Here is a 13,718-nt window from a genome sequence, read left to right as displayed (position 1 = left end):
ACACAGAAAAAGCCAGATGTGAGCTGTGGTTCAAGTGGTAGAGTGCTAACCTTGAGCAAAAGAAACTCAGGGACATCACCCAGGCCCTGAGTTCAAGCCCCAGGATTGGCAAAAACAAACAAAAGAAAATTTTTCTTGTCTATTAACCAACCTCAATATGTCTCCCTACCCTCTGACTTAAGTCATCCATCCAAGGCCTAGAATAGACAGGGACTTCTCCTAGAAAGATTTGTGTCATCTTCTCCAAAGTCAGGCTTAACTCATAGTCATTTCTTTCTTTGTTCTTTATAGGTTGTCAACAATCATGAATTTAAAATATATTTTATGGAAAAAGAAAACAAAAGACCCCTCAAAGAGAAAATATTAATTTCCAAGTTTTCATAGAAACAATCACCTATTAGCCTCAAAAGATTGCAACTATTCTAGTATCCATTGAAGACAGCCCTCACAGGTTGAAATATCACCCCAGAATGCATGATATGCTGAAATCAAGGTAGTTGATTGTGGTGAGCATATGGGAAACTCGACCTGACATGTCTGGAAAAGGCAAAGCTATGTTTGTAGCATAAATGTGGATAAACCACTTTAAACTCTAAGCTCCACTGTTCTGACAACCAGCAAAGTGATATTGAGGATAGTTTCATCCATTAAGTCTCTTTAATTTTTTATAATACAATACTAGTTATTACAAATATCATGGCCTATATGTGTGTTTGCCATCTTGATACCTCAGAGAACAAGCAGACATAATCCAATCTAGTACTATTAGTTCTAGACAGGTCAAGCTTTCATCCCTGTTACCTCTGGACAACACTCAGGAGACAGGAAGCAAAGATTAGGCACTGGTAATGGACAGTCAATAGAAAGATGACTATTATCAGCTAAATATGGAAGCATTTTCAAAAATAAAATGTATAAAAGAAAGCAAAATAGAAAGACCCTCAAGCCAAACATATATGTATGTGCCCATCAGATTGTTGCATTTGAAACCATACCTGTCTATCTTGGGTGAGTTACGTTTAGAGGCAAGGAACCTATGTCACAATTCTAGGAAGAAGGAGGTGGCATGATGCTGAGTCAGGATCTAAAGAAGGCACCACCATCTTATAGATGCCACTAGTGGCTCTGCTGTTCACTAGCCCTGGGTTGTGTCTTCTGAGTTCATCATCTGTTATATTAAGATGCTGGTTGAGCAGGGTGCTGGTGGTTCATGCTTGTAATCCTAGCTACTCATGAGGCTGAGATCTAAGCATTGGGGTTCAAACCAGCCTGTGCAGACAAACCCACAGGACTCTTAACTCAAGTGACCAGAAAAGAGCCAAAAGTGGAGATGTGGCTCAAGTGGTAAAATACCAGCATTGAGCAAAAAAGTCAAATAAGAGCACAAGGCCCTGAGTTAGAGGCCTAGTATCCCCTCTTCACACACAAAGATATTAGCTGAGTTCACCACTATATGAATTTAAAAGATACTTTATGGAAGACAACAAAACAAAAACAAAAGAATTCCGCCCCCCCCCCCAAATACCTAAAGAGACAATATTAAATTAGTCAAATTCCAATTTCTCATAGAAGCAATGACCTATTGACCTCAAAAGATTTCAACTATTCTAGCGTCTATCAAAGACAGCCCCTAACATGTTAAAATATCACCCCATGATGCATGATATACTGAAATCTAGGTAGTTGATAGTAGTGAGCCTATGGGAAACTCGACCTGACATGTCTGGAATCAAACTAAAGGTCTGGTATTGAAGTCACATGACAGTGCTCAATAATTTTCAGTTGCTAGTGGCCAGGTTCAGGAACTTTTTGCTTCATCATTTCATTCTTTTAAACACTTTTGCTTTAATAATCTTAATTTTTTCTCAGAATACCCACATACAGGGATAACAATTGCAAATTTACTCTGCATGCCAAACTATCAATCCTTCAGAACAAAAGTTTTACACTAATCTGTATGAATTACGTAGAGTGGTCTTTTTTAAGTCTAAGTAATTTGAGTTAAAAAAGAAAAAGTAGCCTAAATCCATATTTATCATGAGCCAACTTGGTCTGTAGACATTTGAGAATATCACAGCACAATGTTTCTGGATGTTCAGGATGAAGCAGACTTCATTGGCTGATGGGAAGGAACCATGATAACCATGAAAACACTGCTTTAAGAAGCATGGTGCCGCTGGGAATATGGCCTAGTGGCAAGAGTGCTTGCCTTGTATACATGAAGCCCTAGGTTCGATTCCTCAGCACCACATATATAGAAAAGACCAGAAGTGGCGCTGTGGCTCAAGTGGCAGAGTGCTAGCCTTGAGCAAAAAGAAGCCAGGGACAGTGCTCAGGCCCTGAGTCCAAGGCCCAGGACTGGCAAAAAAAAAAAAAAAGAAGCATGGTGCCACAAAAGCCCATGGCTGGCCTTTCTAGCTTACTAGAGTATAGGAGAGGCAACCAATAAGACATATGCCATTTGATTATTTCATGAAATAGAAGTAGAAGAATTATTAACTAAGGTTAGGACAGAACCAGATATGGCATGGATATAAAGCTTAAGGAGGAGCCTTAGAAAATAGGCTAAAAGGAAGTAGCACAAGACAGAGGAGTGGAAAGCATAGCAGGGCAGGTACATGAACTGTTGGAGTGTTTCTGCTGTACTCCATGACTCTCTCTCTCTCTCTTCAATTCTAAGGCCTCTCTGGTGGAGGAAGATTTTAGAAGAGTCTATTGGTGAATTGTAATACATAAAAGATAGTGATTTAGTGTTTTGGCCTAGGTTGCTCACTGTTTTTAGTTTGGATTTAGCTCTTTGCCTTTATTCTTTCATTAATGGTGCCAATACTCCTATGAGCTAAATATTTGTTAGGACCTTATATCACTGTGACACTCAGAGAGTTAGTTATTTCTTGGAGGATCACGCATAGTAAATGAGAATACAAAATGAAATTGACTACTCAATCATTAGTCATTATTCCACATTTTTAACTTAAAGTTGGGGGGAAATGAACAGCATATTGTTTGGTGTAGGAACTAAGTCTTTTGTACTTCATTTCCTCACCCTTAATTACCAGAACAAAATCACAAGCCAGAAAGAGGGAGGGAAGGAGTGAGAGGGAAAGAAAGAGAGGGAGGGAGAGAGAGACTGAGAGAAAGAGACAGAACTTCACAAGATGAAAGAATCCCCTTACAAAATAACTTATGCACCATCTGCTGATGCTCCCCTCCTCTGTAAATAATGAAGAAGCTGCTGATGGAAGGAACACAAGTGAGGGATTTGCCAGTGAGAAGGAATATGAGAAGAAAAGATTCTTGAGTTGGTTTATTACGAGCCCAGTCAATTATAAGTAGAGCATTTTGACACCACTGTAAATAATACACTGTCAGGAGTCAGCTGATGGAGATTTTCTGTTCACTATAGTGTCACAGGCACATGATGAAGGGGACACGTTGGATGGCATATGCAGTACACAGGAATAAATATGTGAATAATCTCACAGGCTTTGAGACTTGCAAATACTAACTATGACAGATATGAAGTACAATGCATTCCCATTCTAAGACGATGGGACTAATGATGATAAGTTGAGCAGTCTAATATCCATCTTCCCAGTGTACAGCTGGATCTGATGTTATGCTTGAAGGGACATCATTTGACCTGGCCCATTTCCAGTCATGTAATAATGTGAAGCATTTAACTGGGTCAAATGGAATGTTAGACCTAAAAGGAATCTGAAATCTCCCACCACTGCACTCCCAGTGTACAAATGAGTGAAATCAGACTAAGTGAAGCTAATTGCCTTGTCCAAGATCAGTTATAAAGCCAGTTAGAGACAGTTCCACTGAACTCAGCAAAACTGAGACAAAGTTGACCTATTTCATGTGTAGAGCAGGCAGTGGGGAAAGGGAAGCTATTTTAAGGTGAGAGGAAATACCCTCAATATTTAGCCTGAACCATGACTATAGAAGATTATTCGGCCAATGAAAGTGATCTATGTTGTTTTGTTAATCTGTCCACAATGATAGGATTTATCTCATTTAGTACTGAACGAATCTTATATAGCTAGTGAGTTTTTCCCAACTTCCAGCTTTTCCAAGAAGGTCTTCCAGACTACCCCTCTCTCTTTGCTCCCTTTAGTGTACACAGGCATCTTCTCCTCCAGTGGCTCCTGATAGCCTGCTCTTAACTGATGCATCGTCCATAACTTAACTATCTATGTAAAGAGTCAATTACTTAAGCTTGTGTAATGACTATCAGGAAGAAGACCTGAAGGTCTAAACATGGGCATCTGCATTTTTGATAAACACAGGTGACATCTTTAAAGACCACAACTCATGGGGGGGCGGTGAGGAAAGGAAAAGGGGGAGGGGGGAATGAGGGACGAGGTAACAAACAGTACAAGAAATGTATCCAATGTCTAATGTATGAAACTGTAACCTCTCTGTAATTCAGCTTGATAATAAAATATATATATAAATAAATAAAGACCACACAAAAAGATTCGTCTATAATCTCCAGTTTGAAAACCTCTAGCTTAAAGAACCTGCCTGCTGGCAGATGATCATTTAGAAGACAAGATGCTAACTGCCTCTGAGATGTCTGAGATGTCGGGATTTTGTGATGTTTTGAGGGTTTCCACAAGAGACTCCAGCCATATCTCTTTATCCACCACAGGGAGCTACTACTACTACCACTACTGCCAAACTCTCATGGCACCTCAGATGCACCAAGTAATGTGATGCCTGGCTTCAGCAGAGAGGATCTAGAAATACTTCTGAACCTCGGGTCTAATCCTGAGGTTACTCAAAGGGCTTGGACCAGTAGTTTACACTCACTTGAGTGAGATGAGGGGGCTCACTGTATCCATGTGAACCACAGAGACAGTATTTCCTTTGCATTAGCTGAAATCACACCTTCCAGCCAGATCCTCTCTAAGGACTAAGCAGCACCAGGTCAGAACCACATTTCTGAATGAGAAGAGCATACCAGGCACAAACAAAACCCAAACACAGCCCAGGCAAAAATTATTTGATGAGCCCTAACTAATCAAGGTAATGGTGATATGAGAAAACAAATTAACATCATGTGTCTAAATTCTACCATTCCCTCTTGAGCATTCCTGCCTTAAACCGTCCATGAAGTTAAAACATTCTCTTTGAAGCTTAAAGTCTTGTTTTTTTTCAGTCTGAATTTTACCCATGTGTTTCTGTATCACACAGATAGTATGAGAACTGGAAGAAAAAAATCCGTTTGTCTTTGTCAGACTTGAATTTAATTTAGACAAAACATTAATTAAGTATGTAGCCAAAGATTAATTTTGCTCATGTTTATATTTTTCCAAATCAAATACTGAGTTCAAATACCAAGTATGAATCACAAACATAGCTATTTTAACTTATCATCATTCACTTAGGACCAATTTGACAACAGAGAATGTGGAAGGTATTCACATACACATTGCGTAAATAATATATCAATAAATTGCTAGAAAATTGAGACTATATAAAAAATCTACATGTGTGAATCATCCAAAAGCCATCCGAGTACATATTAACATATACATTTGGATTCAAATTTATGAAACAGCATGAGAAATAGCTTTCTTAACTCCACAGTAATAAAGAATCAAGAAACAGATATTTTTTCAATTTCTTCCCATTACATTTTTATGTCCACATTTAGATGTATCTGGGAGGATCTCTAAGCTGACATCACTGTGAGAGGCCTCTGGGATTCACAAATATCATTTCCATGACACTCAGAAAACTGGGGGAAGGAAGAAAATGTGAGCGGCGATAAATTGGAGCTAATCTCTTTCTGCCACAACCTGAAATGATACTTGGCCAGGTAATCTCCCCATCCTCCATGCTATAATAAGAGCTTGTCTATCTCTCCCAGATGCCCAACTCAAATAGTGGTATCTCCCCAGAATGCTTGTAGCAGAAATTTCCTAACAGTATTCCAAGGCTAATAATACTAATAACAATAATTCTGTCGTGCAATGAGCATTGTACGTTTAAAAGACAAAAATCAAAACCTATTGTTTGAGACCTGTAATAAATAAAATAATGTATTCTTCAGGGTCATCAAATTCGACTGACCATAAAATATGCAAAGAGCCTCCAACTAGGGACCTCAGCTTCTGGAGCCTCTGTTCAGTGTGATACGTAAAATCCCAAACCTGGTTCTTCCTTGCTACTTATCACATGCGTGTGTAAAGCCATGGAATATTTCTATCTAACAATACAGCGCACAGAGTGGCCACACTGCAGCCAGACCAACACTCTGCAGTGCTTCTGCATCTTAACACTAGTTTGGACACATGTGACTTCTGGGTGTTTTGCAATAAGGGAAAGCAAGATCCACCAGGCACAGAGTTACTCTAACTTGCTGGAGTGCTGGACAAATCCTCAACTGAGCACATTCCTGAGTTTATGTCCCTAGGAGTTCAGGCTCCGCTTCAGAACACAAGCAACAAAGCCCAATATGTCATATAAAGACCCAAGAAAGCAAGCAGGGAAAGCTCTCTAGTGGAAGATTGTCCTGGAGTAAGTGTTACCAGTTATCAGCATTCCTTACATTGGCAGCAGGAGTGAGACTCAATCCAGAGTCTTGTCTGCTAGAACTCAGTCAAGCCAGCAGACACGTGCAAGTATCGCAAGGTAGCAGATGCACTAGCCCTCTTTCCCCTTTCTCTAGGCATTGGGCATCAACTGAGGGCCTCCTGATGCCAGACCAGTGCTCTAACCCCCAAACATCTAGGGTTCTACCCATGGCTTCTTGGAGAAAGCATTTCCTTTCCTTTGGCTTATAGCTACAATATATCAGGCACACTTGAATGTTTCATATTAATGTCCTTGGACCTATGCTTCCCCATTTTTCCTTCTTGATTTGTCCACATTTTCTGTTTTCTCCACCAGACACACATCATCTAAATTCACGGCTCATGATCCACTCAGGCCCCTGGCTGCAAAGAAGCCTGCCCGCAACTTGAGCACAGTAGTACCTCAGTAACTATTTCCTAGAAGTTCAGAAAACAGACAAATAAACAAGACTAAGGTATGGGAAGCAGCTTTCCTCTTATCTTAGCTCTAAGGACAAATATCTCTTTAACCTTGGAAAAGTCACTTAATTTCTTTGGACATCAGTTTCTTCATCTGTACAGATAATCTCCAATTTCCTTTGTTGTTTTAAAATTCTATAACTTGAAGGAAAACAGCTGCAAAAGGATTCTTTATTATCTGGCCTACTAAGCTGTCAGAATGGAGGAATGAGACTGGCTGAGCCTGGGTCAGCCATTCAGTCCAGCTTTCTGCTTCTTTCATTCAGCTGTTCTTATCCTTTCTTCTTACCTCCCTCTACTCTCTCTGTCTCCCTCCCTTCCTTCCTCCCTTCCTTCCTTCCTTCCTTCCTTCCTTCCTTCCTTCCTTCCTTCCTTCCTTCCTTCCTTCTTTCCTCCCTCCTTCCTCCCTCCCTTTCTTCTTTTCTTCTTCTCTTCTCTTCTCTCCCTCCCTCCTTCTTATCTTTCCTTTCCTCCCTCCCTCCTTTGTTTTATATATTTGTTCAGTCAGTCTATGCATGAGCCCCTTGCAATGACTAAAACACCACCTGGTTTGTGTCCTCATTATCCTACAAGACCAAAAGCTCAAGCCACAAAGATGAGAAAGCAGTAACACCAGTGTGAGGAATGGAGAAGAGCGGCAGCTCAGGCAGGTAGAGAGAGCGCACGTAGGCCCCACCAACTGTGGCTGCAGTCTCCCTTAAGAAGCCCCATCCATCTGATAAATTGAAAGCTTGGCCAGATTTATGGGTTTTCTAAACTCAATCAGAACAGAGACTGCTCTGACCTACAGAAGGTCACTCAACCGTATTGAATATTTGTCAGCATTCCATGGCCAAAGATAAAGTGAGTGAATATCCAAGACAGAGTTAGAAATGGCCCTGTTTATCTCTGGAACCTGTGAGCATCTGAGAGAGCAGAAGGGGGAATGTCCCATCCCTGGACACACATCCTCTACACAGGTGCCAGCTCAAGAGCCAGGAGCCTGTCTCTGTCACTCAGCAGCTCACATCTGAAGAAGCCACGTGAATAGATGCGGTCTGTCCCCTGCTGCGGGAGGGTCCCTCATGAAAAGCAGAGAAGGCACAGAGGGCACTGAGATTTGTTGTGTTGAGCCCTCCCCACCACCCGCCCAGAATTCCTCAGGGACTTCCCTTGACACCCTACATGGACTGGGTGTTCATGGATAGCCTGAGAGGGCACCGGGCACCTAACTTTTGCCTCATTTTCTATCTTCACAGCCCAGCAGCCTTTTCTTCACAAGCTTATTTTTCACTTAAACAAAATGTTAATGTTCTCTGTATTTGTCATTCAGTACTATGAGAGATGGAAATGACCCCCCCATTTCATACATTGAGCCTCTTTGCTTCTTGGCTTCAATGTGAGCCCATGGGGACATGGACAGGTAGGACATCAGCAGGGCGGTGGGCGCTCAGTCCATCAAAAGGCACACAGAACATAGCGTGTTTTGACATAACTAAAGCCTAGCACTTTCTCTTATTTCTGAGCCAACAGATGGGATTACAGTAAAAAAAAAAAAAAATCACGAAGCAACTAATAACACCCACAGTAGAAGCTTTTGCTTAGTCTATCTAGTTTCCCCTAAACCAAATAATCCATCTGGACAAAAAAAAATCTTTTTTATCATCTGTTTTATCATGGTTGTTGTCACAACAATGAGTGTTAGAAAGACCCAGGAGAGAAATCATCACTCTTGATGTCTGCTTCTGGACTAGATTTACAAAATCGGTGCTGCCAATGAATGGGAGGCCCAAGGACCACCCACCGGCTCAGGAGAGTGAAAGCATTCACCAAGGACAAGGTGAGCAGGGCTCACCTGTACTCTCACAAGGAAGGATGACATGGAAATGTAGTTAGTAGATAACTTGGAATTTAGTCTCCTTTCATTTTTCTTGTTTTGCCCTCTCTGAAGAATACAAAGGTAAAGTGCTTTGGTATGAAACAGTTTTTGATTCAAGAGTTATGGATGGCCTTTCTAGCTCCTTCCCTGTAGGTTAGACTCTCCCTTTCCCTCTGGGAAGGATTTTTCAGGACAAACTCTTTCCGAGCTCAGGGGATTTAATGCTATTCTCAGGCCTCATAAGAGGACATTTGGGGAGTCCCCTGCTGAAAGAATTTTCTTACCCTGACTTAAGGTAGAGTTCTACTAATGGCTTCTTATATGGCCTAAAAAGCCATATCACCTCCTCCAGAGCCCTAGTATTCTTATTTGCAAAGTGGGGCGGGGGAGAGGGGCTTTTGCAAAAAAAACATCTGGATGACTCCAGAAGTGAATGTTCAATGATGTCCTCCTTCCTTTCCTGAGAACTGGGAATGGACAGGTATCATAGAGGGCTGTGAATGAATGTATAAAGTTAAACTCAACCAGAGTGGCCCAGTCCATGGATCACAAAGATAGTGAGGACATAATCCAAACTATTTCATGAGAATCTTAAAAACAAAAGGGTACTGTATCTTATTTATTTTTATAAACGTAACACTAAACACAGTATCTGATTATTAGCAATAATAATTATTTTACTAAGCCAAAAGTGAAGGGAAAATTCAAAAGCCAAGCAGATACTTTGGGCTAGGTGGCAGCTATAGGTGCATGCGTAGGTATAGGTGTATGTATACATATAAGCATGTGTTCATACTGCTCATTAAATATCACTTGGCACCCAGTACTGAGTGTTTCTTTCACATAATGTTGAATTATTTGAGAATAGCAATCTCATTTGTCATTGTATCCTGAGCCTCAGTGGTAGGGTTTATTACAACTATAATGATAAACTACTTGTTATACACTATAATAAATTCTTCAGAGTAGAATTTATTGTAGTTTGGATTGCAAGATAGGTGGATAGGAAAATGGGGGATTAACTGATTTGTAAAGTATTCTGATTTGTAAAAAATGGTGATCTGATTTATAAAATATTCTGTGCATCCTCCATTCCCATTTGTTCTTCACATAAAATAAAATCAATCATGATTCTTCTTTTTCTGCCCTTTAAGGGTAAGATGTAAAGAAATAGGAAAAATGGAGGGAGAGGGAGAGGAATGGAAAAGGGAGAGGGAAAGGAAGAGGGAGAAGAAGAAGGAGAGAGAAATAAAAGGAGGAAAGAGGAGAAGAGACAAAGAAGCAGAGATTAAAATTATTTTAATGTGACAAAACTCATTTTCATTGGTGATGCCTGTTCAGGGTTCACTGTAATTAGAATATTGACACTTAAGAGAAATAAGATATTAACGTTTTGAAATGAGGAATTTTTAAAAAGGAGATGAGAAGAAAAACAGTTTCCAAGAAAATGAATGATGGTTTTATTCTCCCGTTACTAATCCCTTAGGATTTTAATATTTATGGTCTTAAAGAGATTTAAAAGGTTCTCAACAGAGGTGAGGTGGAGTGGGACAGCAATAAGCTTAAGCATCCACCATGAATTTGGAAGGGGGAGTATTTGTCGGGGGTGAGGGGTAGAATTTCTGTTTTGACATGCAAACACTCCTATTTCCTGTACCACCATCCAAGTCATTCCAGTTCCATCTGTGTCCATCCCAGGATAAGGAATTGAAACTGGCTCATTCTGAGACAGTGAGAACTTGACTCCATGACAAATGAGGAGAGCTACCCGGAAATACTGGGTAAAAACCAGGCTAGAGCAATGGAAGCATTGGAGTAAAAGGAAAACAAAAATGAAAACATGATCCATAGCCTTAGTTAATGTTTAGGAAAGGTTATTTGTGTTTCCCCAGGCCTATTCTTGAGAACAGTGTTGATTACCAGATAACTAGAGACTTTGGTGTTTCAAAAACCCAACAGCTTGGCAGCCAGAAAGTGACAGGCATCAATACTAATCGCACCAGCTTGTCTGTAACTGGACCTCAGAACAGGCTGTTCTACACCTGCCTGTCCAGGAAATGTACTCCAGGTCCTCCCTCATGGAAACCGCTAACAACACTTATTAGCTGTTTCCTTGCTGGCTAAGTGATCTGTGCCCAGTTCTGGCTCCTATTATTATATTCCTTCCAGCCTGTGTCCTGAAACCTAATACCTTTGTACTTGGGGGTGCTGTGTCTGCCACCTGACAATAATTTGACATGACACAGAGACAGAAAACAGAGGAGGAGATAGAATAAAAGAACAAGAGGTTCCAGCTGGTATGCTGGAAGCTCCAGGCAGGGATGCCCATAAAGAGATAACTGCAAGAGGGCACTCAGCGCCCTCAGACACATTAGTTAGAGATCACTGTGGTTGCCCACAGTGGACCTGGACCAGGAGATCAACTTGGCTGGTCAAATCACAGTGGCCCTTCACCTACACTTAAATTCAATGTGGCTCAACTTCTGTGCATCACTTCCCACTATGATTCCTCTAGCAGTTCTTTCTTATCTTCCTGCTTTGGACACTTGGAGCTCTGTCATTGGGGAGGTAGCCATGAGTGCTGGTGTCTGGGTCACCAGGTGTTAGGGCTGTAGTCATTAAAGGAACCATCAAGAATATGGAGGGAAGAAGATGGAAACACTCAGGCAAGAGACTTCAGCCTCTAGTATCTCCTGTGTAGTGTAATCAGATTCTAAACAGTGATTTCAAGGTTAGTTTCTATGACTAATCTGCAATATCAAGAACACGTGACCAACCATTCTGGAAAAGGAACAGTATGCACCAGACCACTATTCTCCACATCTTTTGTTGTTGTTAAGAGAAACAGAAAAGTTTTGACATATATATTTAATGTTTTACACTATACTTCCATATATAGAGAAGACTCAGAAGCCAGGATTGAGGTCGACCAGTAGTTCTGCCCTGTTGTTTCCCTACTTGTTCCTCTAATAATTCACACTCATTCGTTTCTTTGGGAATCAATTTCCACATTGCTCTGGGTGAAAACCACGGGTGAACAGTATTTCTAAGTTATCTTCCAGCACCAGTGTTGGTAAGACAGGAGACAGGGAAATTGGAGGTGGGAATGATGATTTGCAACCTGCTAGGAGGATCTTCTCGATCATCTAGTTTCCACTGTCAACAGACTTTGAGCTCAAGGCTCTGTGAAGATCTTAAGAGGAACATACAGGTAAAGCAGAAGCATATACACAGGGCCTAGGTCCATCCCTACAGAAGTTTGGAAGGCTCAGCTTTTATATATATATATTGGATCTAAAATATAAGGGAAGTGGGGAAGATATTTATAGTCAAGTTTTATAAGACAAAAATAAGCACTAGGCATATTTCCCAATGTATTGGATATCCATCATTTCTCCCACATCACCAGCAACAAGAAGTACCAAGCAGGGGTTACCAGGTAGCCAATGGGAAAATGATAATGACAGGATATATTCATGACACGGTATTGTGTTATTCTAAGGATACCACATTTACAACAGCTCTAGAGGAAAGTATTGTTATATCCATTTTTAAAATGAGAAAACTGAGCAATATACAAGATGTTAGAACCTTTCTGGAGTTCCAGGGTGGGCAAGCAGGAGAGGTCAGACTTGAATTTTTTATTGTTGTTGTTGTTGTTGTTGTTGTTGCCAGTCATGGGGCTTGGACTCTGGGCCTGGGCACTGTTGCTGGCTTCTTTTTGCTCAAGGCTAGCACTCTACCTCTTTGAGCCACAGTGCCACTCTGGCCTTTTCTGTTTATGTGGTGCTGAGGAATTGAACCCAGGGCTTCACACAAGCTAGGAAAGCACGCTGCCGTTAAGCCACATTCCCAGCCCCAAGTCTGTGTGCAAAGAGCACAGCCATCCAAAAGGAAAAAAAAAAGCTGATGAAAGGTGAGAACTGAGTTTCTATCTGGCTCAACAGCTGAGTGCTGGTGGCTCAGGCTTGTAATCCCAACTACTCAAGAGGCTGAGATCTGAGGATTCCAGTTTGAAGACATCCCAGGCAGAAAAGCCTGTGAGACTCGTATATCAAGTAAGCACCCAAAAGCCAGAAGTGGAAGTATGGCTCAAGTAGTAGAGCACCAGTCTTGAGCGAAAATGCTAAGGTAAAGCACTGAGCCCTGATTTCAAGCACCAGTATTGGTGCATGCGTGCATGTGCATGAGTGTGCATACACATGCATGTAAATGCTGTACGAACACTGCGTAGCTCAGCAGAGTTGCTTTTGAGAGACTAGTTACAGGCTCTTTTACATCCATGACCTCTAGAATATTTCTCCATAAACACTTAAGTTCATTTCCCGAGGCACCAGCTTATTCTTGCTTATTCTCTTCTGAGTATTCAGAAATTATTTAGATCTTTTCTCTCACACCCATTTTTAAATAACTGACAGTAGGTTAATCTGCTCCCCCCTCCCAGGGTCTAGCCTAGAACTAGAGAGAGATAAAGCTCCAGTTGTAAATGATCAAGGTCAGCCTATGAATAGGGATTATGAACTCTTAGAATTATCAAAGTCTTTCTAGTATCCCTGACATCAATCAAGGATTTGAATTCCTTAAAGAAAAAGCATCCAAATGATAGTAGATAATCTCTACTCAAAGGGGGGAAAATCAACTCAGAAAGCTTTGTGGGGAAACCTGCTGAGGCCAGTGAGGTTTTTGGGGACAATCAAGCATTTGAAATCACTTAATGATCCCATCTGAAACTCCAAAGTCTACACTGCTTCATACATATCAACCTGAGTTAATATTTATTTTTTATAGAATAGAGAAAATAAAAAAAAAAT

The 13,718-nt window shown here is 40.9% G+C and overlaps 1 protein-coding gene and 1 long non-coding RNA gene across 4 annotated transcripts in view; both read right to left on the bottom strand.

The window, feature by feature from the left end:
* Positions 1-13,718, bottom strand: part of Lrmda (leucine rich melanocyte differentiation associated) — a 1,039,777-nt gene that overhangs the window by 93,817 nt on the left and 932,242 nt on the right. The gene's annotated exons all lie outside the window — the stretch shown is intronic.
* LOC125346499 lies at positions 4,258-6,186 on the bottom strand. Its single transcript, XR_007209946.1, has 2 exons — positions 4,475-6,186; positions 4,258-4,317 (listed from the first exon to the last, which is right to left on the bottom strand). It is a non-coding gene; the product is annotated as an uncharacterized LOC125346499 (long non-coding RNA).

This window comes from Perognathus longimembris, chromosome 2, assembly GCF_023159225.1.
Source record: "Perognathus longimembris pacificus isolate PPM17 chromosome 2, ASM2315922v1, whole genome shotgun sequence".
Classification (NCBI taxonomy): Eukaryota; Metazoa; Chordata; class Mammalia; order Rodentia; family Heteromyidae; genus Perognathus; species Perognathus longimembris.
This window is presented reverse-complemented; position numbering and strand designations above follow the sequence as displayed.